Source organism: Tamandua tetradactyla, chromosome 7 (assembly GCF_023851605.1).
Source record: "Tamandua tetradactyla isolate mTamTet1 chromosome 7, mTamTet1.pri, whole genome shotgun sequence".
Classification (NCBI taxonomy): Eukaryota; Metazoa; Chordata; class Mammalia; order Pilosa; family Myrmecophagidae; genus Tamandua; species Tamandua tetradactyla.
In genome coordinates, this window is record NC_135333.1 from 22,719,337 (window position 1) to 22,725,374 (window position 6,038).

The 6,038-nt window shown below is 41.3% G+C and overlaps 1 pseudogene; it reads left to right on the forward strand.

Annotated features, from left to right (window-relative positions):
- Positions 1-593: 593 nt before the first annotated feature.
- LOC143690384 (coiled-coil-helix-coiled-coil-helix domain-containing protein 2 pseudogene) lies at positions 594-1,062 on the forward strand (annotated as a pseudogene).
- The last annotated feature ends 4,976 nt before the right edge of the window (positions 1,063-6,038 follow it).

Consider the following 6,038-nt stretch of genomic DNA (forward strand, 5'->3'; position numbering starts at 1 on the left):
GAACAAGGCAGACCAGGAGGTCGGCACCTCTCCCTGAGCACACCTGGGTCCTGTGCTCATCCCTCACATCCTCATCGAAGCCAAATGGACTGAGAGAGGGGAAGAGGTGATCCCCTAAAGAAATATAGAGGACTTGCTCCTAAGCGAAGAAGGAATAATGCTGAACAGGACTTACACAGACTCTCCTGTGTGCACCCTTTCACCACTGCACATGTTACACTGCATGCGATTACGATATTACCAGGCTGTTTACTGTTTTCTTGGCTGGGAACCCAAGAAAAGGAGACCCATCTTTCATCTCATATCCTCTGAGCAGATGCAGTTCAGTGCCCAGTTCATAATAAAGAGCAGCTTGTAGAATCAATTGCTTGACCAAATACAGCCCCAGGAGGGAGAAAGGCAATGTATTCTCTGTTGTGTGCTTTGGGCCCTCCCACTGCAGACCCAGGCCAAGAGTCAAGAGGAAGAAAATGTCCACCAGGTCCCATCCTCCCTCATTCTCCCTGAGACTCTGACCAGCAGGACGCAGTTCCCAAACGTTTGGCCTACTCAGACTTTTGCCCTTCTAGAAGCCGAGCCACCATGTAACTGAGATGCCGCGTGGAAAGGGAAGCTGTCCCTCATGCACGGCACCTCCGGCCGGCCGGGTGTTCCAAATGAGAGCTGCCCCCAGGCCAGTGCAAGCTGCCTGGCAGCCCCGCCATCTGCAGTTGGCAACCTGCCACTGTGCCCAGCGGCCAGGTCTGATGGCCCAGTGGCCACCCCTGCTGCTGGTATGGCTGTGGACTCTAGTGCTGAGTGCACATGGGGTCTTGCCATCTCGGGGGTCTTTGGTGGAGGGAGTAGCACTGAGCCCCCAGGCCTGATGTCACTTACCAGGGGCCTCAGGGAGCCCGGCCAGCACACCAGCAGCAGCAGTTTGGCCGTTGCCACTCTGGGAGGAAACAGTTTGGGGAGTATGCCCAGACCCAGGGTGACCTTAAGCTGTGTGAGGGTTACAGCCAGGTGCTGAAGCAGTGCAGCTCTGCAAATGGATTAGACTCATCAAGAAGTCGAAAATGAAGAAATGGAAACTCTGCTCTCAAGATCAAGTTAATTTAGCATAAAATGTAATTGATAGTGAAAGTATAAAGTGTAAAATCACCAGGTAAACCTCTCCTCTAACATTAATAGCTTCCTTGCTTCAGAATCACCATGGAAAAGGGTGTTTTTACAGGACAGAAGTCCTCTAAGACAGTGTAGCATTTGGGGCTAGGCAAATGTTTGCATGGCTTCCTCAAACCAGCTGCTGAGATGTTATTACCTGTGAACTAGTTAGTGTAAAGTGATTTTATCCCCCCCCCCAAAAAAATGCATTGCCCAGCTCCCAAATTACTTTGTACTGAAACATCTGCCATTTATTGAAGATCTACTATGTGCCAGGCATTTTTCATACGCAATGGAGGCAAAATTTATCAAGATGAAAATGTTCCCAGACTTCCCTACTCCTGTTCATTAAGGGAATTTTGTCATTACCTCTTTGGCTCCACTCTGTCCCCAACTTTCTAAAGAGACTCCTAACTTCTGCCAACTTCAATCCAGTTTTCTTTATGATGCCAATTCGGAAAAATGGGTAGAGAGAGACAGAACAAGAGAGAAGAAAGGAGAACAAAACTAAAAAGACTATAAGTGCTAAGACAAGAAGGATTTGAAAGACGCAGAAAAATTCTGGGGTGTGAAAATTGGTGAAGAAAGTTAAAGGGCCTTAGAAGTGCTGCCAAGGGTTATGAACCCAACTGCCTTTTGTGTCATTCAAGGGATCAAGTACATACAAAAGATTATTGTTTCCTTTAGCACAACATCATGCCAAGAGTGGACCACATGAGGTCTTGGGATTTATTCAGATTATGAATACATTTTCTCAAATGTTCACAATAATTCTAAAAGTCAGGGGTTTCTATTTCATAGATGAGGAAAATAAGACTCAAAGAATGTATGTAACTTTCCCAAGATCTAATGGCCAATAAATTGTGATCTGGATTCAAACCCTGGCAATAGAAGTATAAGGCGAGGATCCTTTCCACTTTGCCATGCTCCTCCTTGAGCTGTTCGAGGTACTTCCATGGAAGGCCCCAGTGGTCTAAAACAGGGAAGAAAAGTGACTGAGTGGACAGCTGGAAAATAAAAAGAGCAACCATTTCTTCTAAGCAGTGCTAGGAATTGTGCCATGTAATCTCGGCATCATCCTGTGATGTAAGTATTAAATTATTCTCTATCTGCAGCTCAGGAAACCGAGGCTCAAATAAGTGAATTTATCCATGTCATGCGACTAGATGGAGCAGAGCTGGGTGTCAACCCTGAGCTCTTTGACTCAAAGTCCACACTGATAACCACTATGCAGTGCTGGAAATGTGAGCATCAAATGTTATCCTTTCTGATGGACTTTATTTTCCTTTTTTCTATGTTTATATATTGTTAAGTGGACATATAATTAGCATGTGTTATATATATAACCAAGAAAATTAAAGCCAATTAAACTGTGAAAAAAATTAAGAAAAATAAAATAAGAGTTCCACCTTTTCCAGTGAGCCAATAAGATTCCAAGATCTCTTGAAATTGTCCCTTCCTCCATCATGAAGGGTGACATAATGACTCATCTCTTCTGAATCACATCATCTTAGGAAAATGTACAAATTTCCATTGCGCTTTTATCTCTTAACATTAATATAAGGTCCCATCTATCACTCTCTTTGAGGACCCCAGGTTGGCTTTTCCAAGGAAATGATTGTTTTCAGCCCTGCTACCCACTAGGCTTGTGACCTTGAAAAAGTCATTTAATTTCAGTGGGCCTCAGTTCTCTTAACTGTCAAAAGGAGGGGTGGAGAATTTGGGGAAATGATCTAAAATTCCTTCCAACTATGTGATGTGATGGACTTTGATTTCATGTATCCAGTCATGTGTTCATTCCGTCAGCAAACAGGGAGGTGGTAGAGAACAAGGTTTAAGAATTCAGGATCTCCGCCGGGGGGCCAAGCTGCCGGGAGCTGCCCATGAACGTGCTGCTCTACGCTGCGCTCATCTCTGCAGGGATGGGGGGTGCGCAGCGGGTCTTGGCCTCCCACGCCAACTTCCACTGCGCGTGGCTGCGCCTGCTGGAGCTGCGCGCTGCTGGGCCCTGCGCCACTCGCGGTCTGGCCGAGGGGCTGTGATGCCGGCTTTTTACGCGGAATGAATATCCTCCAGGGAAAGGATGACTTATTCTTGGAACTGAAACAGAAATTCTGAAGTACGTCTAAGAGTGGTCTGATGTGCTGGCCTTTTGTACAGTTTGACCAACTTCAGCCTTGTTTCCGTTAGCGGGAAAACAGCTTACAATGGACTCGGGTTTTCTCTGGACCACATTCTTTGCTTTTCCCAACAAAGTGGTGATGGTACATTGAAGTCAGCTTTCATCTTCCTTCATATAAAGGAGGCCATTGCAGTTAAAAGGGCTCAGAGAAATAAATCAAACATCCCTCCATAAAGTAACTAAGTTTGCCTAAAAGGCAGTGAATTGCCTGCAGAAAAATATTTTATTAACCAGTTATATGCTTCATTTTTTTTTAATTATCAATGATAATTTTGTTTTATTTTAAACACCTCTTTTTTTGTCTGTTTCATTACAGCCTGAAAGTACAAAAAGCATAGGGTTTCTCTTCTCTAATATTTTCACCTCTCTAGTATTTTGAATATATTGATAACAGTGACAGTACGTCATTTTGTAATTATTAGTCCTTCTATTCTAATATTTTAATACTAGTTGATTTAAGGAACTCTAGTGTCGATTGTTTGTATCTCTATTCTAAAATCGTTTGCATCAGATTAAATTTTTTTACATCCTTTTTAACTTTTTTATTGTATAGTAAAACATATACAAAACAAAGAAATAAAAAAAGCAATAGTTTTCAAAGCACTTTTCAAAAAGTAGTTACAGGACGGATCCCAGAGTTTTTCATGGGCTACCATACAATCCTTTCAGATTTTTCCTTCTAGCTGCTCCAGAATATAGGAGGCTAGAGGGTTTAAATACATTTTTATCATCACAACTGACTTTTTTGTTCCTTCTTTTTCTGTGAACAATAACATATATACAAAAAAGCAAATTTCAAAGCACAGCACCACAATTATTTGCAGAACATATTTCAGACTTCGACGTGGGTTACAATTTCACAATTTTAGGTTTTTACTTGTGTAGCTGCTCTAAAATGCTGGAGACTAAAAGAGATCTCAATTTAATGATTCAGTATTCATATTCATTTGTTAAATCCTGTCATCTATGTATAACTCCACCATTACCTTCGATCTTTCCATAACTCTCTTTAGGGGTGTTTGGGCTATGGCAATTCTAAATTTTCGCTATTGGAAGAGTCTGTCCCTAATATGGGGTAGGGAGATGGAACTATCCGAAGTTCTGAAGAGGCTGGCCTAGGTTTCAGGACTTATCTGGACCAGGGAACCATCTGGAGGTTGTAGGTTTCTGGAAAGTTACTTTAGTGCATGGAACACTTGTAGAATCTTATATAATGCCCTTGGTGTTCTTTAGGATTGGCTGGAATGATCCTGGTTGGGGGTTGGCAGGTTATGATAGGTAGCAAGGTCTACCTGATGCTTGAGTAAGAGCAACCCCCAGAGTAGCCTCTCAACTCTATTTGAACTCTCTATTAGATTACCTTTTGTACCAAAAATAACGCTTATAGTAAATTCCTCTTTATGTAGAATTCGACCAAGGAGAAGATAGAATAACCAGGTTACCCCACCCCCAAATACTGCATAATAATTTATTGTTATGATATTAAAGTTTTCTAAGTACATTTTGTATCATCAGAAAAACAATAGTATAGTCTGTATAAAATATATTTTTTCTACTTTTGTAATTTCTGCCTTTAGAAATTCCTTTGAATATCTTTAATAATTTTTTAGTGTTTTCAACCTGTCAAGGCATCCCATTTCCTAGACATACTAAATAAACAAGATGTTTGGCTTCTTAAAAAACAAAAAAAAAGAATACAGAATCTCATACCAGGGCACACATGCTAGGATAGCGATAATCAAAACTACAAACAATAGCAAGGGTTGGTGAGAATGTGGACCCCTCAGTCGGTGGGAATGTCAAATTGCATAGCACTTTGGAAAAGAGGTACCAGGTGACCCAGCAATTCCATTCCTAGGTATATGCCTGTTTCAGTTTGCTAAAATTGTTAGAATGCAACATACCAGGAATGGATTGGCTTTTACAATGGAGATTTATTAGCTTACAATTTACATTTCGTAAGCCATGAAAATGTCCCAATTAAGGCATCAACCAGATGATACCCGGATTTTGAAGACAGGCTGCTGGCATTTGGGACACCTCTGTCACATGGGAAGGCAGGGCTAGTGTCTGCTGGCCCTTTGCTCCCAGGTTTCATTGCTTTCAGCTTCTGGTTCCAGTCGTCTCCTCTTTAAGTTTCTACAGATCGTCTCTTAGCTCCTCCATGATTATTCTCTCTCTCTTCCTCTCAAAAAGGACTCCAGTAAAAGGATTAAGACCCACCTTGAATGGGCTGGTTCACATCTCAATTGAAATAACCTAGCCAAAAGGTCCTACCCACAATAAGTCTACCTCTACAGAAATGGATTAAAAGTACATGACCTTTCCTGGGGGTACATAATAGCTTCAAACTGTCATGATACCCAAGAGAATTGAAGACACAGGGCCACAGAAAAATTTGTACATAAATGTTCGAAACAGTATTATTCATAAGAGACAACGTGAAAAAAAATTAAAAATAAAAATAAAAAAAACAACATGTGGAAACAACCCAAGTGTTCAATGACTAATGAATGGATAACTAAATATGGTATATGTATACAATAAAATATTATGCAGCAATAAAGAGAGAAATGAGGTGCATGCTACAACATGGGTGAACCTTGAAAACACTGTGCAATACGAAAGAAGCAAGTCTCAAAAAGCCAAATCTTTACAATTCTATTCATATAAAAAGTCCAGAATAGGCAAATTTTTAGAGACAAAAAAT